Here is a 23,737-nt window from a genome sequence, read left to right as displayed (position 1 = left end):
CTTGTGCATCTGTGATCTCTTTCTATAAGAAGGAGAAAGAGAATGAAATATTAACGATAAACCAAAGGGCTCTCAGGAAAGAGAGAATCCCCATGGGGGCCCGATCCTGAGCTCAGAGGGGAGTTTTGTCTGGGAAATCAGTGTAGGACTGGGCCTTCTAATGACGGCCGCTGTTACAAACAGGTGCGAAAATAAAAATCAGAGAGATTTCCTAGACTGCTTATGTCTAAACCGACGTCGGTTGCAATTCACGTGGCTTCCAGCAGAATGCCGGCGGAGTTCAAGGGCAATACAAATTGTTGCTTATTCTGGATTTCCTCATGCAGAGTTCTCAGTCCTCTCCCTGTGTTTCTCGTTTGCCATTCTTTAGCTCACCAGGGTAATCTAGTTCCTTGGATCAAAGGTATTAACTAACCTGTAATGTCCAACCCGGCCATGCACTTTTTAAAAACAAATCGAAATTCAGGATCCATAACCACTGTACCTTCATGGCTGAAAGTATTTATTAGCCGCTTTTCAACAACTGCTGGATAGCAACTGTACACCGGATCGGAGCCCGTGCGGATCTCTTCTTGTCATTACTTTGAACTGGGGCAGCGTTAGCAATTCTGATTTTCACCAAAACTCACTTCTTTGTGCGCAGATATCCGGAAGGGGGTGGTTATTATTCTAGCAGTTCCTGCATCAAACTCTAAGAGAAAGATCAACCAGCTTTTCGAGTAAGAGACATTTCGAAGGCGATTTCCCATCCTGCGTTCCCCGGGATATCCCCTGCCACCAGCAGTAGTATTTTTTAGGAGTTACCAGGCAATTAGCCCCGTTGTTTATTCTCCATCTTTCTTTTAGAGTTATTTCCAAAGTGGACAGCTACCCTGCTCCAAAATCAAGTGGAGATTTTTTTTTTTAACTTTGCAGACACGTCAGAAATGATCGAGGGATATGGATCTGATTCTTTACGGAGGACATTTGCTAGCGATTAGATGTGGACTCTTCTTTTGCTTCATTTAAACCTCCAAGAGACAAAAAAAAAATTAATCAAACTAAAGAAAATGCTGAATACGATGAAAGATTTTCACCAGCAAGAATAAAACTAAGTTTACGTTTTCTAGGGGTTTAATTTAAAATAATAATAATTATTATTATTAAAAATGACGCAGTTTTAGTCCTCGCGGAACTGGGGGAGGAGAGATTGTGTACGTAATTCATGTTGTTTTCTTTACCAAAAGAAAAACCACTGGTGCTAAACCAACTCCCATTTCCCGTCTCCCCCGCCCCAACTACCCATCTCCTCCCAACCTCCTCCGTTATGAATATAGCAAACTGATGAGTCTGCCCCGGATGAAATTCACAAGCGTTTCCATTATTCCCCATTTGGAAAAACTGTAACTCCATTTTGGCAAATGAATTGATCAATAAAAAGAAGACGATTATTTTTTAATCTCCCCCTCGCTCTGTCTTTCCAATTGAACCAAGGCACAGTTTGATGGTAACTATTTACCTTGAGAGCTTAAAATTGGTGAAGCTCCCAGCCGGTGTATCCAGGCCTCCTCTACTCACCACTTCCACACGGTGCGCTGTTATTGTTTTCAAAGAAGCCTCTCCTGCAATAATGAAAAGTGTATTTGTCATTAAAAAAGCCTCCGGAAGCAATTTGAGTCAATTTCAGGATTCCACCCACACACCCCGCGCCGTCCAAGCGCCGCACAACCTGCGGGTTTAAAGCAAAGGGAAGGCCAACGTACTCCTGAATCTTCGCCATGTCCCACAGTCCCAGCTCTGGAGTCATGCCCGTGGGAAGCAATTCTGCCCCTCCTCTGTGGTCGAGTTGTGGTCGATCATTATGGCGAATGCCTTTATTCAAGCCAATGTAAAGTTAAATACTCCACATTCTACTTTTGGTTAGGGCAAGACAGTGAGAACACCTGTCTCTATTCTGGTTCTGAAGGGTTTTTATTTTGTTGTCGGTGGTGGTGATTTTGGTTGTGTGGGTGAACAGCCTAGTTCATTTTTAAATAGACAGGTCCCGTTCTGCTCCCAGATACGTGACTGGGTTCGTGTGTTTTGGAGCAAGAATGTAAGTGAGGGGTCTGCTTAAAATCACTTCGCTGTGCAGCTCCTTTAAATTCTAGCTACCCAGTTTCTGTTCTTCAGTTAAAGCCTGGGTGTTACAAAAGGAGTTGGAGGTGAGCTAAAGACAGCCACATAGCCTCCGCAGTAAAGCAGTTTGAGTTCAGTATTACTTCAGACCTTAATGTTTGTCAGACCCGTAGCTTTTCTTCCAGGTGGAAGGGTAGGACTGGGGAGCAGATTTTCCGTTTGTTTTTTTAAACATGACCTGGTCGCCCTGGGTTAAGTTTATAAATTCTCCCTTGCGTTTCAATACAACGAATAAAACAAACCCCGAGACAGGTAATACACGTGAAATGTTAAGCTAATTTTTTTGTAGAGAGATGAGAAAAATCCCTCCTGTAGGTTTGTTTTTTAAAAGGACCGATTAAAATCCATACATATCTATATCTCATTACCGGTGTTATCAATAATAGCTTCTTTTATTAAAAGGTAAAGGATGTTTCCAAGCTACACACCGCCCATTTATGCTGATTATTTTTATTTAGTTGTTGCATTTCATTCAGCACCTGGACAAGAAACATAAACGGTCAGGTTTCTGGTGGTTAATCAGTTTCACTTCCGGGGTCTAGTGAACCAGCACTGTCTGTTTGCGTCTCAAAATTATTTCTCGGTTGCCCATCACAGTAACATCTGAGTTCAAATGCTTCGATATTTGGACAGCATACAAGGTAGGGGTAATATTTAGAGCCAAGGCAAATAAACAAACAAACGCAATACCCAAACCTATCTCCAGTGGATTTTTAAAAGGCAATAATGGAACCGTTTATACTGATGGGTAGATTTAATGAAACCTTACTTTTATAAGACCTGCATTTAGTACCTAATTTGACCTGAGATTGAAGGGCAGGATTAAGGGTCTGGCATTGATAATTTATTGTTGTTTAGCCAAACACGGTGGGTACAATGATAAAGGGCTTGATCCTGCAGCCCTCACACAGGTGAAACTCCTATTTAACTCAAGGATTAGGCCAAGGACTCATGTAGAACATGTGATACAATGTCAGCTATGCCCATTCACGGGGGAAATGCCAGCTTTCCAATGGAGATATATATGAAACTGCTATACTGGGGAAAATTAGAGTTTTGCCCTGTACAATGAGTCACTAAATTGTGTTTAATAGGGCCCGAAGTACAAACATAGGTTAAATGCTTCAACAAAACACTAGCTTTTATCTGGAACACCACCTCTTCCTTTATAAAGTGAATCAAGTTTTTGTGGGAAACTCTGGTAAGGTTGGAGAAGTGGCTCCCCAGCCCAACCAACAGGGAGTTGATGAGGCTATACTAGCACTGAGCAAGTTGTTCATAGCTACTAAGTTATTTACATTTTCTGTTCACAAATTGTCTGCCAGCAGCTCACATTTATTTGAGATTTATTTATGCTTCAGAATTATCTACTGAATAATTTACAGCTCATCCCTCCTGGGCACACTGTTTGCAAACAGCTCATTGAAAGCTTTTGAAATTTGAGTCCCCTTGGCTAATTTTGATTGGACACCAATTTCACCTGTTAAGTTACTTGTTTCCTTCCTGGAGGAGTGTAAGTCTTCAACTCAGAGGTCTGGTGTGAATATTGGTGTTTATGAATTCAATGTTATCTTTCCATGAATATTCACTTAAAATTTGCCACTATCATAGACTGTCCTGCTAGCAAATGTATTTGTTAGACTATCCACAGCAAGCGAGCACAAAAGAGGTGCAAAGCAAATACCAGTTTTTAGCTCAAGGCATTTTCCCAGCATTAACTGCAACACAGACTCTTCATGTCTAACTGCCCCATGAAGCCCCCTGTGCAAAAGTTTTATGCCATCTAAGAGCAGATCTAGTAGCTCTTGCAATCAAGCCTCCCCCCATATTAGCCTATTAGTGTCAGTGCAGAACACACCTGGTGACATGCAGGGATGTGTAAAAGGGCCCTGATTAGTGATGCTTCCCATTCCCCCTCCATAAAGGGCTTCTGGTGCACAATGGCAGGGGTTTTGGGTAAGGTACCTTCACGATGTAGGTGAATGTCACCCTCAGTGAGCTTCTTCCTTTGTGAGTATTATTATTTTTTCTACTTGTTTTATTTAGTTCATTTGGGTCCTGATCCTATGTTGTGATCCATGCAGGTGGATATATATAGTCAACTATATCTATATAGATATATAAAAATCTATTGAAGCAGTTTATTTTTAAAGGCCCACTAGTCCCTGTAGAGTTTGCAGTGCAATAGCTGCAGTGCTGTGGTTATATATTTGGATATTTTTTAGGATGCTTTCTCCCCATCCTACCACCTAAGGGAAGGAAAACATGAAGTGGTTTCCCTGACTCTCATGAATTCATTCCTTTATATATAACCAAAACCCTTCAAAAGAGCAACAGTTAGAATAGACCAGGCTGCACCAAACAGCAAATGTTTTCCAAAAAAGTCTCGGGGAGGATAGGTGCTTCAGAGCTATTTGTGTAGTACTGTCAATACAATAGATATATTTTCAGGGTCAAAATGTAAACATAGGAACTGCTGTATTGGCTCAGCCGAAAAGTCCATCTCTAGTTTGGTATTCTGTCTTTTGACTGGGGCCAGTATTCTTCAGAGAATGATGTAAGAACATTGCAGTAGGTAGATGTGGGATAATCTCCCCCCCCACACACACACACCTAGGTTTTATCCATGTGTCCAATAGATGTTGTGCTTCAGGAATTAAGCCAATCTTTTTTGTGATCATTAATTATGACCACTCTAAATATGTTTGATAGCCATATAAATGTCCAGTCCCATTTTGAATCTTAAGTTCTTGACCTCTACAACTTCCTGTGGCAATGAGTCCCACAGATTCATCATATGTTGTGTGGAAAAAGTATTTTGTTTGAGCAGTTTTCAATCTCCCATCTTCTTAATTTCATTGAATTTCCCTTTGTTCTGAGGGATGGCGAACAGAAATTCCCCATCTACCTTCTCTAAACCATTCATCAGTTTATATGCTTTTAACACATCCCCTCTTATTTGATTCTTTTCTAATGTAAACAGTTCCTTTTAACAAACGTTTCTTGCAAGCTGCACTTAATACAATTGTTAGCTAAGAAGTGTGTTGCCTTTTGTTAGTTATGGTTATGGATGAACATTTTTCTTTCAATTGGGGAAATAAATTAGTAATAAGTTCCTAAGTTCTAGACCTCTCGTCTTTTGAAATATATGTAGCTCATTGGTCAGATCATTTCCTTTTTGTCAGCCAGGATGGAGACCATCACACAAATGGGGACTTGTCTAGCCTTCAATGTCTCATATAACAGCCTGGCACTTTGGCTGGTACTGGGGATTGACTCGTATCTCAAAGTTTGAGTTTGTACATATTAAGCTAGTGAGCCAAGCTCTGTAGCTGTGAGTTATAATAGACCCATATCTTTCTGGATCAGGCCCAGAGGGGAACAAATACCACACTGATGAGTCAGTTGCCATACACCCAGTCAGGTCCACAGGGTTTATTACAGAATAGGGATACCATTTTTGTGGGTGCCTCTAGTTAAAACAGAGGTAGTACATCGCTATGCTGACTTATGAGAACCAGAAAATGCAAATGATTAGAAATCTAACTGACTTGTCTATTTTGTCCCATATACAAAGAGGAAACAAAAGGGAGGAGACAGAGGGCGTGAAGTGACTTTGATTTTATTTTTTCACTTTTCATAATTTAAAGTGGTACAAGTATGGCAAGGAAATGTAACATAAATATATGGGGACATCTTCATCCCTGTATACCATGACACTATTAAAGTTGTTAGTTATTCTGGTGATGAATTTTAATTTGAGTATGTCCCTTGTATATCTGCTGTTCTGAACAGTATACAGGAGCTTTTGCTTTACATTCAGAAGTGAGTGGGGCAAATCCTACACTCATGGCTCATCCATTGGCATGGAAGGCAGCAGAACCAGTAGGGTTTTGCTGTGTGAGTAGGAGGTAAGGGGGAGGATACGTAAAACATGCATTAGGGGTCTGTCTCCCCCCTGTGATGTGCAGATGTGATAGATGGCATGACAGAGGCTCTCTGTGCCTCTGTGTGAAGAAATGTTATGCGGGAGGGCTGATAGATAAAGTGATGGGACCAGAGGATTTATGATCATGTGGATCCATTAGCCTTCCACCCCAGTTAAAAAGTTTCAACTACATCCTACTTGTTCAAAACCTAGATTCTGACTTGAACAGAACAACAACAGATCTATTCGCCTGCTGGTTCCTGAAGTTACTAATTCTCCAACAGAAAACAAAGGAGACCATGATTTTAATAGTCTACTAGAATATCCACTAGGATGCAGGAGTTGCAAAAGCCATGGCTCTGCTGTTGGTCTGTGGCCTGGGGAGAAAATTTCATTCCTTGGAAAACAGTAGACCTCTCTAGCTGGTTTACTCAAGACTGTGTGCTTGATACAGGATTTAGTCTAATATACACTGTGATTCACTTAAGCACTGCTCTGCTGGTGTTCTGCTACTATAGCTAAAAATATAGGGTCTCCTACCAAAATAATTATGTTGTTGTTGTTCAGGCATGGACCAGTGAAACCATAACACATACACACACATACACCAAATATATTTTCCTCTGTTTCAATTCCCGTCAAAGCAAAGTTCACTGTCTCTCAATGGGAAACATACACGTAACTAACAAATATATATTAGACAAAATAAAGGGTTACATGGGTTCTCAACAGAACTACTCACTTGAGAAAGAGATGCAGGATCATATCCTTTATTTAAGATCCTTAAGCATCTTTTACAAAAAAATTTAAAGCACTTCAGTTCACTTTTAAGATGAAGAATCCTAATTTGTAGAACTATGGTGCACTTCACTTACATTCTAGCTAGTGCTCCAGAGGTGTCAAAGGTGAAAACCATTTATAAAATGCATCCCACCAAGAGCATCCAAATTGAGATGGGGAAGCCCACCCTCATGTTCAGAAAGAAGGTTCAATAGCCTGTGGGGCACCCTTCTGCACTCTCCTGGAGCCTGCGGACTATGGTTTGGGTGTGGGATGGGCAGAATCAAGATAGTGAATGGTTGGGGCCAAGGTGGAAGGCCGTCTCTTTCCCTCTGCCTCCTGACCTGCAATGGCAAATTTGTCCCATAAATAATGTATCTCTTGGCTGGGCTGTATTGACTTTTGTTCAGTACCCCTTCACATTCCCGTGGAGTCATGCCTGGAGGCTGTGCAGGGGCACAGAGTCTTTGTACAGATGTCCATGGCCTCCTGAATCTACAAGGGCTTTCTCTAGAGGGTGGGGATCCCCTCTTGCCCCAAACACACATGGAACACTTTGGCAAAAACTCCATTGGGGAACCTCACAGAATTCTCTTTCCCTGAGCTGCCCCTTCCCCCCTCCCCCCCCACAGATTCTTCCATTCTGTGGCAGAGCTGGAGGGGTGCAAAGAGGGTGTGATCTGACCCTGAGAAAGTAAATATGTTGGTGAATATCCCTCCACTTTGTAGACGTGAGAAATGGCGTCTGTGTTTGTACAACACCTAGCATAATATGGCCTTGATCTTATTAAGGCCTCTGAACATTACCATAAAACAAATACTAAATAGCTAATAATAATAATAATAAAGTGAGAAAATGTAGCATCTGCCATAAAGAGTAAAGAAGGAACAAAGAGACACATCCTGATGTACCCTCCAAGACCATCTCCACTTTTCTCTATGCACCATACTCCAAATATTCCCATGTATAAATGATTGAGGAGAATTAGTAAATAAGAAGCCATTTCATCAGGTCGTGGGGAGGACTTTAATTGTGTTAGGTCTCCAAATGTGAAACCTTATACTGCAGACACAGCTGTTAAAACAACAGATTTTTATGGAAATAGTCTTGGATTACTGGCCCCCTGGAGAGAGGCATTTCAAATGAAAAAAAAGGATTGTACTTACTATTCTTTACTGAGTGTCTTGTCTTTTGAGAGAAATTTTTTCCCCCCTGTACTAAGATAGGTGATATTACAATCCATCCAAATGTGTTCCCTACACATATTGCTGATACACTTTTCCTTTTATGCAGTTCTGATATGGTCTTATAACTGAATAATACAAGACCAGGAAAAATAAATATAGTGCTGGTTATTTACCAAGTACTTATTAAGGCTATGAACCTGCAAAGATTTGTGCAGGTGCTTAACTTTACACATTGGAAGTCAATGGGATGATTCCTATCTTTGCATGATTGGGGCCACAGTGATGCGGAATTTAGAAGTATTCCAGGAGACAAACAGTTTTCCATAGCTGATGTGACATTACTTATTATATTTTGGGATTCATTTAGATCATTCACACATGGAATAATTTGCTGGTTTCAAAGAAGAGTTATGTGAAAGATGCATGAATATTGCTTCAAATTTTTAAATGTTAAATGTAGCCCTCTGAAGGGGGCTGGCACAAAGCTTATACATTATTTAAATCTCATGAAAGCTATATTTTCAGTACATGAACCCATATGACGGCACTTTACACAGCAGAGCATTTTTCCCCAAATATATTTTTGAAGCCACATTTGTGCCACTTTTGTATTTTGTTTCTATGTACCTTTGTGCTATTGCGATTTACTGGCAAAATGACTATTGGGAAATTCATCACAACTCCATACATGAGTATTCTTGGCAATTGGATTTTAAACTTTGTGTGCAAGAAGTTGCACAGCTAGTGTTTGCATGCTCATCCAGCCAGGGAACAGAAACAATACCTTGCAATTTTTCTAATAGCACAGCTGGAATTTCCAAGAGTTCTGATCAAAGTGTAGAGTAAAAATAGTCAAAAAGTTACTTGAAGAAACCTGATTAGTAGGAAAAAGACTAAACTCGTTACGTCAATTATTTGTTGCAAATCTATGTCAGATAATAGTTCCAATGGAAATATTTAGATTTAGAATGAAAGGGGCCAAAAGTTGCTTTTAGAATTTGTGCGTGGAACTCCCATACCTGCCAATGTAAGTCTTTGGGTGTGGACTGGTAACAGACCCAATCCACTGGTAATATGGCTACAGCCTTCCAGATTGATCTTGAAAGATGGAGAAAGCTGGCTGAGATGCACATGTTACCCTGTCACACAGCGTGTCAGCCAGAAATGATCCCACAGCATCTCTCTCTTTGATGCTGGACCAGCCTACCTGAACTTCAGTAATAGTGGAACCAAGTTGTGAGTCTTGCCTCTAGTTTGTCATCTACTTTTAACACCAGTATATAAAGTGGAGGCTAAACTTCTAAGTGCTCTGAGAGGGGGGTTTTCATATACATGACTCTAGAAGAAAAGGAGAACAAAATTAATCACCCAGGGTGCTAGTTCAACCAATTAGGCCCTGTAGTCTAGCTCTTTGGGACAAGGCTGGTGTTTCCTTAATGTCTCTACGGTGCTCTACGCACCAATGATGCTATAGAAACAAATTAGTAGTAATAACAATAATGTTCCCAGGCTGCCCTTATGTAGAACTACTGACGGTCAGAATACCACCCGCTCCCAGGATGGAAATCAAGCCCAGTCTTGGCTGCGAAGGGAATGCATGTTAGATTTTTCCAAGCACCCCGGGAGGAAGGCAAAGCCTTAGTAACACTGAAAACATATCCGTGGCCTGCCGACTACATCAACGAACAGGGGCTTGAAGTTAGCACAGTGGAATGGCAAGACCGCTGATAGTTTCTATGTTGGGCAAACAAGTCCCCATCACCACACTCCAGAGTGAAACCCATGTTTGCATAGTGTGTCTTTGATAAATGGAGATGGTGCTCACATCCATCTTCCTCCCCCTGGAGATCACCGAGGGACAGACATGTACAAGTGTCCCCCTTGCCCAGTGTAATGCTAGCTCGCTCACCTGTGTTGTCTCAAAGAAAGCCACTGTGAATGCAGCCCTGGATAGCAGGCTGTTTCCAATCATCCTCATGGATGTTGCTCAGAACCTAGGACAGTGCCTTCACGATTTGGCTGTTAACGAGGTAATGAAAGTCCTCCCAAAGGGCAGAATTCCTTTCCCAATTCTCTGACAGATTGTGAACTACCTTTGAGAGATGCCTGGCTTCTGTCAAAACAAACTTGTAACAGAACACTCTGCTAGCAAATACAATTGGAAGCCACAACCTCCCACATCCTGACAGCCAATGTAGGTTGTAGATGTACTTCATTCTACAATGCTTTGTAAATCATTCTGTCTATGGTAGTCAAAGGTGCCTTTTAGCTTTGTATCTCAGCACCAACCGCCTAACGGTCTTGAACCTCCATGTCAGGACAGCAAAAGCTTTCTGTTGATCATTTGGCTGGATTGTATTCAAGACAGAAAACACACTCCAATTTTTTTAAATCCTGGTTCTTTATTATAGAAGCAAATAAGAAAAAATATAGAATTGTTTTCATTATTTCTCTACCAAGTGACAGAGGTGTATGGCCTTTTACAGTGTACAAGTAATGTGTACTTGCAGTCACATGCTTATCCCATATGGTAATTGTGCATGTAACCCACTGAGAAGGCTTTTATATAGAGAATTTGAAGGCAGCACCAAACAGTGGCTCTAACGTGCAATTGTTGTTGATAAAATCTTAATAATAAGTCAATAATGAGATACTATGTTTGAGCATCTGTTTTCATCAAGGACAATGATAAACTCTGATTAAATAAAATAATAATGTTACATTTACATTTTTCGAATTTCAAAACAGCATCAGTGATTGCAATCCCAGCCCTGCTGATGCTATTTTATCCTCCCACATCCTCAGGTGCAGAGGGAGTCTATCAGGTTCCACCATTTATTTTGGTCTTGTGCTGGTTTGTTCATCTGCATGACATTCAGAAGCCTGGATTCTGCTTCTTTCTCTCTTGTTCTGTGTAATGTTTCTCTTGGTTACCTTCAAACTTTTCCCAGGGGTTATCGCTCTACTTAGAATTTCTGATGTTGCAAGAAACTCTGTTCAATGGACTCTGAAGATCTTCCACAGGCATTTACTTTGGAATGAGTTAATCGTCTTATCAATTTCTGTTGTCGATTTTCATAACTCTGCTCCTTACAGGAGAAAAGACACAGCACTATTGGCATGGATACAAAAATACAAATTTTAACAATGATGTTACATTTTTAAATCTTTTCAAATTTCTGAAAGTTGTTTGCAGCTTTTTAAATTCATTGCTTAATATCTAACATGGTGTCACCATCATTACACTTCTTACTCCCTAGATAGGTAAAATGACTGACTTCTAGTGATTCTCTGTTTACTCTGTTGGTTGTTTTGGGGACATTGATAGCCATATATTTTGTCTTCCCCCTTGTTGACGAGTATGCAATTTGTTTTGTCTTGTCTGACAATATGTCTTCTCTTCCCTTAAGCAATATATTGAAGTAAGCAGGACAGTGTCATCAGCAAAAATGAGATCATCCAATTGTGCTTTATTATGTGTCCATAAAATTTCCCAGTTGTATTCTGTGGTTGCTCTCCTCATGACATAGTCCAAGACCAGTGCAAACAATAGTGGGGACATAAAACACCCTTGCCTTACTTCATTTGTCACTGCAAATCATTGACTGATGTTGTCATCATCTCGGACTGCAATTTGGCATTACCATACAGAGCCTTGATGATTCTAATTACTTTTGCTGATATTCAATAATATGCCATATTTTTCCAAAGACTGTTTCTGCCTACACTTTCAAAAACTTTCTGGAAATCTATAAAATTAGTCAGGACAGCAAAAGCCTTATACAGATGATTCTTTGTTCAATAATATGTCTTAGAACAACAATATGGTCTACACATGACCTTAGTGGTCTAAAACCTGCTTGTTCTTCTTAAAGTTGGAGATTTGTTTCTTTATAGGATGATGTTGCACATGATTTTCCCAGGCCCTCAGGGTAATGTGATTCCTCTCTAGTTATTGCAGCTGGTCACCCGTCTTTGGCAATTTTACTATAACCCTTTCTTACACTGGGTTGTATTCTCTTCTTCATTCCATATTCTAGCCAAAAGCACAAGGAGAGCCCAAAAGGCTGTTTTATCACTTGCTGTAAGCAACTCCCCACTAATGTTATCCTCTCTAGCTGCTTTCCTATATCTGAATTTACTGATGGCTTTCCAAGCTTCTTCCACTTCAGTATCTCCTAAATCAAGTTGTTGGGGTAGTTCTTCATCACATATTTCTAGCAGTTTGTTTGGGTTGGTTTATTTAATAAAATTTTAAATTATTATTTACAGTTTGAAAATATTCTGCCCATCTTTTCTTTTATTCTTCTTCTTCTGTACTGAGTCTTTCCATTTGCATTCAGTACTGATAAAGTATCCTGTTAGCTGTTGGATTGTCTTATACAAGGTTGTTAGGTCACCTCTTTAGCTAGTATCTTTAGCTTCTCGACATTTTCTATCAATATACGCCATTGTATTCCAGTTGCTACCAAGCACTATTTATGTATATAATGCAGTGGAATCCCAATTAAGCCCCCTCTATGCAAACCTTTCCTACTTACACTTACACACGCACACACACACACAGCATGCTTCATTGTTTTATTGGCTCTCTATTATCTACATTTCTAATTATTCAAATATATATAGAACTCAGTTCTGCCGCATAAAAGTCAATGGGTGAAGTCCTTGGCATCTCTTCAGAAGTATGGACAATTGAGATTCTTCATTTGTGTATTCACCATTCTTTCTAGAGTGTGATTGTGAGGTGTGAATCTATAACTGGGAAAATAACAAATTACAACTGAGAGATAATATGGTCTAGGGGTAGCGCTATGGACTGGTATTCAAGAAGCCTAGGTTCTATATCCAGGTCTACCATGGACCTGCTGTATGACCTTCTAAAAGTCATGTCACTTCTGTTTGCCCCTGTTTCTCCTCCCCCTCTGTCTGTTTTGACTGTAAGCTCTTTGGGGCAGTCGCTCTCTTCTACCATATATTTGTAGTTCCTAGCACAATGGGGTCTCCAGACACTATTTATTATAATAAAACAGCTATTCTATATTTGAATATATTGTAAATATTCTAAATGTAAAGTAATAGCTTCAGGTCAGACTAGCCAGAAACTATGCAAGTTTATATCTAGGACCAGGATAAATAATAATTTCCTACCTGTTAATTTAGTTTCTCTCTGCCAGACCACACAGTGAGTTGAAATCATCCTACCATCTGATGGATCCAGGAGAAAGGAAGGCTCTTGGGACATCACTCCCATATAAAGCCCCAATTGACTTCAACGGGATTTCTCACACAAGAAAAGATTTACAGGATTTGGCCATTTGAGTCTTTGCAAGCAACTCAATGTCTGTATTGTTTATAGATATAGATGCAGATGTGTTTACGTCCATAAGAAAACAATCCTTAAAACAGTCCTAACTCCATAATAAAGCAGGGTGAGATGTCCAGGTTGGCTACAGAGATGCTAAGAGAAATCAAAGTAACAGGTAAGAATAGCCTTCTATGCTGGCCGAGGCCGTGACAATTCCAACACCAGTGTCCAATACTAGAACAACTGTAGGGTAGATTCTTAGGAAAAAATGCAGAGATTAATGGACTGCAGCATGCAGGACCCACTTTCTGAAACCAGCATATGCTGAGATTGTCCTGGTAAGGCTGTAATCATGAGAAAAGAATGTGTGGAGAAACATACGTATAGATGAAGCATCTGCCCTCTCAGATCATGATGTGGAGATGATTCTTGAGCAATAAGCCTTGATGGAAGGCAGAGCCTCTTTACCTTGGGCAGCATATATTTTACTGATGCAGTTCTGAGGTCAAAGCAACAGTGAAACCTTACTTAAGACTTTTTTGGAGTCTTAAAAAAAAAATTAATAAATGCCAGGTCACATGGGCTGGCTGAACAAAAGCCAGGATAGAGTATATAATAATAAAATAAGAAGCAACATTTTATAGTCAAAAGAGACAGAGAAGAAGAAAAAAGGAAAAGAGAGATGAGCTTTCATGCAATGTTTTCATATTCATTTAGGTTGATTCAGTCATGAGTTTTGTTATGACCTATTAGGTGTCACTCTGATTGGAACATTGTGTCGATTGTTTCATGCACTTGATCTACTTTCTGTCTGTTGAATTCAGTGCACCTTGCAGTGGGTAAGGAAACCGTTTTCTTCCTTCCATACTTGGGTTGCATGGGCTGGGAGGCAACGTTTTTAGTCTTGAGTAAGTGCAATAGAACAAGTCAGTCTGCTGGTGAACTCACGATATGATTTTCTAAACCTGAGAGTTGAGCCCTAGCTACAAAGCGCTGAGGAGTGTCAGTTTAGGATTTGGGGTTGGTTCCTTATATAGACAGAACCAACTGTGACATCTGGACTCCAATGTCTTCCAAAATCAGGGTTATTCATGTGCAGAGCTTTGGTTTGATCTCGCCTTTAATCCAGAACTGGAGGGCCACATCTCACAGGCTAATTAATAGTGATGGGACAGCAGGGCAATTGGTGGGCTACTCTACTTTCAAATATCCTAAGAGCTTAGTAGGATTCATAAAGGATTAAACATTTATAAGCTCTCATGCTTCAAGCCACAGGTCAACCACAATTTGACAGGATTTGGAAGGCCCTTCCCTTAGTGGTGGGTTATTTCATATGGTTCACAAAAGGTATAATGGTCCTCTGAAGCACCTGGTGTTTGCCGTTGACAAAGACGGGATACTAGACTAGCAGGACCATTGGTCTGATCTAGTGCGGTACTTCCTCTGTAAATACGTTTGGGCACGCACAGAAATACACAGACCCAGGCACATGCACAGAGTGCTTTTCTGGGAGTCAAAAGAAAAAACACATTTTCCTCGATGAAAGCACCATATTTAATAACTAATACTGACGTGCAACTGTTAGTTCACAGCATACACACAGAGAAGTTATACAAAAACATAAATACTCTTGAGGAAGGTTGCAACATAATACTAGAACCCAAAACAGAGAGACCATGCAGGCAACTCACCCCGCCTTACTATAGGCTAGCGGGCTGCAGACTGACTACTGTGGGGCCCATCTTGCACACTTCCCTGTAAAGAACCCCAGCCTGCAAGAAGACCTGGAAAAAACCCTGAAATGTAAAGTGACAGCCGATAGCTTTACCAGAGTTTCCTATATGCCATGGTAATGTTTACTGAAAATTGACATAGTCAGAAAGAAAAGTTATCCCCACCTGCTGAAGATAGGAAAACAACTGAGCAGCCAGCCCTTTATGGGGGAGTGACATTAAAAGAGATTTATCTTTTTACTGTCCCAATCAGCTGGTGGGAGGACTTATACCCAGTATCAGGGCTGGCATGGGGGGCATTGGAGCAAATCTACTGGAAAGCACAAAAGGAGATAGGTTTCAAAAGACTAACATGGAATTTAAATAGATATATGAAGTTCCAGTGTCTTTAACAGTGGAGGCCTGATGCTGCAGTTCTTTGTACCCAAAATTCTCATTACTGTAAAAAGTGTTTTAGCAGAATAAGGACTCCAGGATTTAAGCCTTACTAGAATTTGCTAGTTTTGCAACTTCAGTCTCAGGAGCTTGAGCTCAGCCTCAAGCTCGAATGATTATTTATTATTATTTTAAGTTTTAGCCAACTTCTAAATGAACTGGAAATATTGTATGAAGACAGAAGATCAACAAGTGCCTGGGACTCCAGCTGGGAAAGAAAACTTCAGAAACCAGTACCTCCCTTCATGTGAAATTGGTCTAACTCCTCGAGCTGTTATAATGACAGATTGTGTGTGCGTTCCACCACCCACATGGCACCAAAGTTCATTACCACATTCTGTGAGGCACTCAATTTCTTCACTTTAGATACTTTAAAGGGTATCAGGTTTTGCAGTTTATGTAGTGGTAAGCCCCAAACTAATGCTGGATCTTGAAAACAGCGCCATCCTGAAAGATGGGCAGATATGCCTTTTGGCTCAATGGCCACTCCTATGGGGTTGGCAGAAAGGTCCAAGGCTAGTGTACAGCTTTACGCTTTATGCTGTGATGGGTTCATTGGCGTAATTTGTTAGTTCACTAGGCTTCATTTATAGTTTGTTTGTTTTTAAGTGATGAGGTTTTTTGGGGTTTTTTTTTTTTTTTACTTGGAAATGTAGATGTAGATCTGAATTGTGCCCCTGCTATTTTTTTCTTTTGATCATGTGCTGGGTAATATATTGTTAAGCTGTACTTGCAAACATAAAAAAAGTGCAGCACAACTCTTGTATCTGGAGATGTAGGTATGTCTTAGTCTGTGCACTGGCTAAGGCAGCATTCCCAGCACTAATATGCTAACATAAAATACATTTTTAATTTGCATTTTTTGCATTTTTTATTTACATTGGTTTGGGAATGCGGTACGTTTTTGCAGCAAAAAGTGTTGCCGTGCTAACAATATGTGGAATAGCTTCACTTTGCCCTCTGATACACAGCCCTTTCCACCGACGTCAAGCCTCCTTTTACTGCTCTGCAGGTAGAAAGGCACATGGGTGGGGGACAAAGAGTGTAAGCATGCTGATCTAAGTAGGCGTGTGTGCTTATGTCTCTCTCTAGTGGCCAATAGGCGTAAGAAGACTTTTTTTAGCACACCGGCAAACACACACAGACCCATAGCTCTGATTCCCTAAACCCAGGACTCGCTTCCCTTAACACCACAAGTTCCTGGTGTCTGACGCTGGCTCACAGAACAATATCGATGATCATTCCATTTCCAAGGGTGGGGATCTCAACAGTGATACTATTAAAAGGGAAAGTGGAGCAAGCTGTGTTTCCAGCAGCCTAACTCTCGAAAGAGCATTCACTTTCAAACTGGTAACTGTCCAGTATATTTAACTCTCAAACCAACAGCAGATTTGAAAGAGGCTTTTAGCAGGTACAATGGTTCTGTTTTTAAGGGTGGTGCAATGGTGAAGTGCATGGCTCTGAATGAGTACAATGCTGTAGTGTTGAATGGATACAATGTTGCTGTCTCAAATATGCATAGAAATGTCTAGAAGTGGGTGGAAGTGGAACTCTACTGAGGCCCCACTCCCAATGTCTCCTTCACTCCTCCTCTGCCCCAGCAGTTTCTGTGACCCGTTCCCCTCCCCTAGTAACACCCCCCTCTGCCTCAACATTCCTTTCCCAGCTGGCTGATTTTGAGCCCAGGATGAAATTAAGAAAACATAGCCGTGAAAAATCAGTAGAAACTTCCTGTGAGTGAGTGAGTTAGTTAGTTTATCATCAGACTGTGGAGAAATCTCCTAAGGTAGGTGACTAAAGCTTCATCATTGGAGTCATTTAAAAGTGGAACAGAAAAAGCACGGTAGAACATAATGTAGGAATCAATCCTGCCTTTGGATTTTCAGTGCTTTTACCGGTTTCTATTTTTAGAAATAGAGGGGTTATTCCCACAACACTGCACTGCTTCTCATTCATCTCTGTGTTTGTACAACGCCTAACATAATGGAGCCACAATCCTTGTGTTTGGGGGGGAAGGAGGGTGTCTCGGTGTGCTATTGCAATGTATATGCTGTAGAAGCTCATGAGGGCACCAGCAGCCCACAAGAAAAAGCTCCAGAGGTCCCATGAAGCCCATAAGCTGTAGGTTGTGCATCAGCAGTATTTAGTTATGAAAAATTGCTTCCCTTATTGAAAAGCCAAGTCACAATAAGTGACTCCTTCTACCCTTTGTTAAATTTCCCACACATCCGATACATTTCAAAATACAAACATAATTACTGTGAACTGCAGATGACACTACTGAATTATGTGTCATGACAATAGCATGAAATATAAGAGATGAGGCAAAAATATATAAATAACTGGAGGGCATGATCTCTTCGTGTTTATGCACAGCTCCCATTAATGCTAATAGGAGTTAAGTGTGCAGAATAAAGGGACAACTATACCCATCAGTCCGCAGTTCTCAAACTAGGGTCCAGCCAGCACTTCTCGGAGGTCTACAGAGCTGCTTTTATCACAAGGACGAAGCAATTCTCAGGCTTCATGAACTAAGCCATCTTGCTGGCTCTGCCTCTGTTCAGGACATTTTCCAGTCTTGTTTTAACCCATTACATCCCAAGATAAAAAAGCATCTCCCTTGTCTTAGTACAGTGGCATCATTCCTGTCTTTTCCAGGTATTTCTTGGTGTAAATTTAATCCTGAACACATTGCAGAAGACCTCCAAAATTGCAGGTAGCTGGGCAGAGTTGTCCTGCAAAACAGCCTAGAGAGCTTAGAGCAGTGGGGACTGCAGACCACATAGGGACAGAGGAATTGCTTTATTGATCAGACTGATGGTCCACTTTGTCCAGTACTAACAGTGGCCAGCACCAGCTACCTCCAGAGGAATGGGCTACGAACCATGCATGGGCAGATGTGGGATAATGTGCTTTCCATGAAACAAAGGGAGTTTTGACACTAAAAGTCCTGTGAAATAAACAGCACAGACCTTAAATGAGCGGGATGTGGCCAACCACCCCGCCCAGCTACATCAAACAAATTTACTTCTAATATTCTCCTTCAATGTCCTGACATTGCTTTTTTTTTATCGGTTTACTCAGGTGGGGTAGGATTTGGTGGATAGGAGGAGGGTTTGTGTGTATGAAGCTCTCTGATCACAAGAAGTTAAGCTTGGTTCCAACCAGGGATAAACTGCACCAGTGCAAATGGTTTAGTTGGGGTTGATCCTGCTTTGAGCAGGGGGTTGGACTAGATGACCTGAGGTCCCTTCCAACCCTAATCTTCTATGATTCTAAATCCCAGCTCTGTCTAATTAGGGGTTTGCACTAGCACAGCTATTGGTTGGCTTGTCTGTGTTGGGACAAGCCAGTAAATCATCAGGGCTGAGGGCTGGTATGTGGTAGACAAGACAACTTCATCTCTTCTTCCCCCCCATAGAAACGTATGTCCAGCCCTCTTCTGGACAACATAAATATATTGAGTCCATTTTTCCGTTAAGGGAATACTGTGCACAGAACTTGTTATCCCAAATAGTTACCTGGACACTTCAGTTTGAACACACTGGATTAGATCAAACAAACTTATTAACTACAAAGAGAGATTTGAAGTGACTAACATCACACTACAATGTTGCCACACACATTGTATCTGGACAATACTGACCAGCAAATTCTGAGTTTTAAACTGATGCCTTACAAGCCACACTCTGTTCACAGATTATTGCACTAGTGTGTGGGGTGTGAACACGGGATGTATCCCATCACAGGGGGACACTGCTTTTATTCAGCTAATCTGGAGTTCAGAGAATCGAGAAGGCAGCCTCTTGCCCCAGTCCTCCCCCTTGCAGTCAGAAACATCTGGCCAGGGTATAGCCTATGCTGGTTTCACTAAGCATGTACAGGAATAGCAAGGCAGTAGACTCCCTAGCACCTGGGTGCCTCCAGCAGCCGCTCAACTCAGTGGATGCAGCACTGGCCCCTGTGGGCCGCCCAGGAAGCAGCATGGAGGCTGTGCTGAAGAAGGATCTGGGGATCCTCAGTGCTGCATCAGCCAGTGCCAGAACTACGACACTGAGCAACTCCATGGCAAAGTTACAGGGAGAAGGCAAGCGAGCAGGGAGAGGGGATGTGCATGCAGACAGCTGTGCACAGGTGGCAGCTTGGGTTGGCTGGGCCGGGGGGTCGCAGGGCAGGAGCTGCGCTGGGTGGCTAAGTGGGGGAAGTGCATGTGCAATTGTTTTGGGGCAGGAGACAGGGAAGGGGTTCAGCTAATGCAGAGGTTCAGTTTATAGGGTTTTGGGTAAACAGGAATGTAATTATGGGCCAGATGGACCTCCCATTTCTGTGTGAATCCTACCGGAGGGGGAGAGACAAACCAATATATTCTGAGTAGCTCATCTCACAGAGTTCCCCGGCCATTTTCCTTTCAAGAGCCTGGTGAGGCTAGATTAATTTAAATCACTGATTTTAATCATAATTTAAATCAGCAAGCAGGAAACCCTGAATTAAATTAGACATGTTAATTGTGTTTTGCAGTTACATTTTTTAGTTATTTTCCTAAAGACAGGTTGGTTGGTTACCAACCAATGACATTCTAGCATGTTGATTTTTCAACCAAATATACTCGTTACACTTAAATTTGGTGCTTCTTTTTGCTAACCAGGAGGATACACTATATCTATACACGTTTTATTTAAAAAATTAGATAGCTTAACTAACATTTATTCAGATTCATATTTTTTATGTTAAGAAATGTAACCTGCACCATTTTCAATATCGTGTTTAATATTTAATATGATTTCTTACTTAAATTTGTGTCCAGCTCTATTTGGGTGGAAATTTAAATTCAGTTAAAATGCACAAATACAGCATTTTTACAAGAAGTAATTTGCTCTGATCACCCATTCTCACCTCCTATTCAATGGTTGTCATTAGGTCTCAAGTACCCGGCTTTCATCCACCTACCCCATTGTTGTCAGTGCCCTTGGATATGTATATGTTGTCTCCTATATATGTTGCCTATATTTGCTGTATTATTTCTACCAACTGCATCTGAAGAAGTGAGCTGAAGCCCACGAAAGTTTATGCCTGCTGAAATTAAATTTGTTAGTCTTTAAAGTGCTACAGAACTCTCGTTGTTTTTACATATACTGGATACCTAAGAGAAAAAACATGTGGGTTTTTTTTTTTTTATCAAAACATGTTTTGCATTAAAACCAAACTGAATAATAAATCAGTTTATCTATTAGTTTAGACTACTTACCTGTAATTAATTAATTGAACCAATTGTTTCTGGTCACCATGTCCTTCGAGATTTTAAAATTAGTAGACCTCCGCCTTTCACACCTAGTTTTTATTCATAGACTGGAATAGAAAAAGCAAGCTTTTCTTAACTTCGATTTACCTAAGTCACTGAACTGAATGAGTTGAATAAACTGAAGAAAATATTCTCTCTGCACCCACATAAGAGGCTACTGCTTTCAAAAGCTGGTTTAGCACTTCAACAAATTCATGTTCCAGGTTCTTAGCCAGTGACTTCCACCAGCTCAGTGGGCTGACTTTCTTTAAAACTTGGCAGCAAACATGTACTGTGTAATATTATTTTTTGTATTTAATAAACTGTTTTAATAGAATATAGTAAATTTTAGGCATTTAGGTCCATTTCAAATTTAATTTTAAAGCGGTATTGTGTGAATAAGCCTGTATGTAATTTAAATTTAAAACTTTCAATTAAAAAATCCAATTTTTTTAAAGTTATCAATTTTTATCTACCATGAGCTTGGCTGGGGATTTCCAGTGGGCAAAGGGTGTAGCCTCCTAACCCCAGAGCTCTCCAGACTGGCTGAGACACGGATGTCTATACAGAGATCTGCCCCTCCTGCCCTGCCCTGCTGCTCCCTTGCTTTGGCACTCTGGCTCTTTCAGAAGCCAGATTAGCATTGGTTGAGGCCTACGTTGCTGAGCACACTCCACACAGGACGTGGGGGCAGGACCAGTGGATCTGCCACTGAGCCATTAGGCTATGCAGAATGGGGGTGGAAAGGCAGGGAGGCTGCTACAACCCAAAAGCTACACTCATAACTGCAGGGTAGATTTGCTTCTACTCCACCATCTTAAGGGAGTTTTGCTCCCACTGAGATGCCCAGCACCCAGTCTAGCTACTCAGGCTGGGCACTGGAAATAGCATTTGGGACTTACTGTGCATTTGAAAAGAAAATATGTGAGGGTCTGTCATCTCTCTCTATTAATAGGTTTTGACTAATCCTCTATTCATTGATGTCCATTATGAGATTATATGGCTAAAATTAGGCTAGCACATACAGTACGTCCATAATGAATTAGATAATTGTGTGTTTCTAAAGTAAAAAATGGTTCGGTGATTAGGGCTAAGACCGGCAACTGACATAATAGCCTTTGTTGCCTGAGGATTATTAGTTAAGTGTTGCAGTCTTGCTTTGTCTTTGCAAGTTAGAAAGGACCAAGAGCTGAGGTCGTTCCGCTCTACTGCAAGAAATATAAGTACTGTGCACTAGGCACAAACATACATTGTGAGAGGGAATCAAAAGCTCCAAGCTGGCATCAGTAAAAAATATGGTAGGAGGAGCTGTTCTTGGAGGACAAGAGGATTTATTAGCAGTTACAATCCTGGTTTATTTCACTCAAAAGAATTTGTATTATGGGAAAATATGTTCTAAACCCTTTTTCTAAATGATTGTGTAAGTGAGAAAGTGAATAACTGTATTTCTTTACATAATTAGTCATACAGAGTATATTATTAAGCTGTCTTAAAGTATATATGCTTGCTTTGGGAACCGTGAGTCCACATCTCAAAGCCTGATAGGCCAGGCTTGGCAGATTTTAGCTCCCGTAATGGTTATCAACTCTCTTTAATATTGAATACAAAAGGAAACTATAACAGTAAGTTCATCCCGATATTAAGATGCTGGCATTTCAGTAAGACCAGGGTTTGACACATTCCAGATGTAACCCCGACTTTAGACAATTTCATTGGGAGTTGTGGGCATTTATACACAATTCAAATGCCCCTTGTTGATGGGGATGCTACTTATTTTAGTCCAAAAGTTAACTGTGTTACACATACATCTGCTATCTCCTCACTTTTATCACTGAAAAGTATTTACATCAGACATGAAGGATCATGAAACGGAGATTAAAGAATTGAATCTCGCATATCTTAATTATGCTGCATGGATAATATTTTTTATTGGTGGGTGTCCCTTATTTTGGGCTTTGCTTAAACATTACATCCCACCTTTGGAGCTTGCTAGGTTGGCGGCAGAATGAAGTAATGGGCAAGGTAACGGACTGAGAGTTAGGTAACGTGGGTTCTATCCCTGGCTCTGCCATTGGCCTCCTTTGTGACCTAGGGAGAGACATTTTGTCCCTCGTACTCTTTCTCTGTCTTTTCTGTTTAAATGGTAAGCTCTTCTGGGCAGAGATTGTATGTTTGCAGAATGCCCACCTCAAGTTCATATACTACATTATACTACATAATAACAAACTGCTCAGAGGAAGATCAGGCCCTACTTTTCCTCTGTGACAGAATTGCCCCAGTGAGCTGCAGGCCTAGATTTAATTGTGAAGGCAGAACTTTGTGGGGATGTGATGCAGAGACCCACTGGGGAGATTCACTACTCTGTGTCCGCCACTCTTGTCAGGCCTGACATTCTCATTGCACCTAACACACAGGTGTCGTAAATTGTATCTAAAAGGTGGCATGTTCTGTATCACTGGGAAACTCTTAACTCACTGATCATTAATATTATTGTGTGGGATATGTACAGATAACCTACACAACGTGCTGAAATTATGTTCATTAAAATGTGTCAGGCAGGACATATGGTACCCCACCCTAGACAAAGGACTGTGGTTCTGCCTGCTAGAATGTGTATCCAAGGTAAATCGAGAGAGATTGGAAATGCATGTATATAAAAGGTAAACAAACGCATCAACAGAGCAAGTGGGGGAGGTAGCTAAGAGGCTATCACAATGGTGGGAGGAGACTGCAAAAATTAACATGACATCAGCTCTCTGGCGGCAGGGCTGGCCCTAGACCAAATAGTGACCCAGGTGAGTAGCGTCTTTGGCACCCCCACTCCATTTGTTAAAATTTTGAATATCTTATTGCATTTGTAGCCCCTTTCATGACTTTGGTGCATGGTTTGCATGCATGATTTATCCCTGTCATATAAGATGATAAATTTG

At 40.9% G+C, this 23,737-nt stretch overlaps 1 long non-coding RNA gene across 2 annotated transcripts; it reads left to right on the top strand.

Annotated features, from left to right (window-relative positions):
* Positions 1–4,080: 4,080 nt before the first annotated feature.
* LOC137161799 (uncharacterized) lies at positions 4,081–17,174 on the top strand. 2 transcript variants are annotated; one of them, XR_010922174.1, is made up of 4 exons: positions 4,081–4,167; positions 13,217–13,536; positions 14,115–14,200; positions 15,666–17,174. It is a non-coding gene; the product is annotated as an uncharacterized lncRNA (long non-coding RNA). The 2 variants fall into 2 exon arrangements; XR_010922176.1 differs by having other exon boundaries at positions 4,113–4,167; positions 13,419–13,536.
* The last annotated feature ends 6,563 nt before the right edge of the window (positions 17,175–23,737 follow it).

Source organism: Emydura macquarii, unplaced genomic scaffold (assembly GCF_026122565.2).
Source record: "Emydura macquarii macquarii isolate MOO-44397 ecotype Brisbane River unplaced genomic scaffold, CSIRO-AGI_Emac_v2 contig_2372, whole genome shotgun sequence".
In the NCBI taxonomy this organism is placed as follows: domain Eukaryota; kingdom Metazoa; phylum Chordata; order Testudines; family Chelidae; genus Emydura; species Emydura macquarii.
The sequence above is the reverse complement of the archived record's forward strand: the minus strand, read 5'-3'. Positions and strand labels throughout refer to the sequence as shown.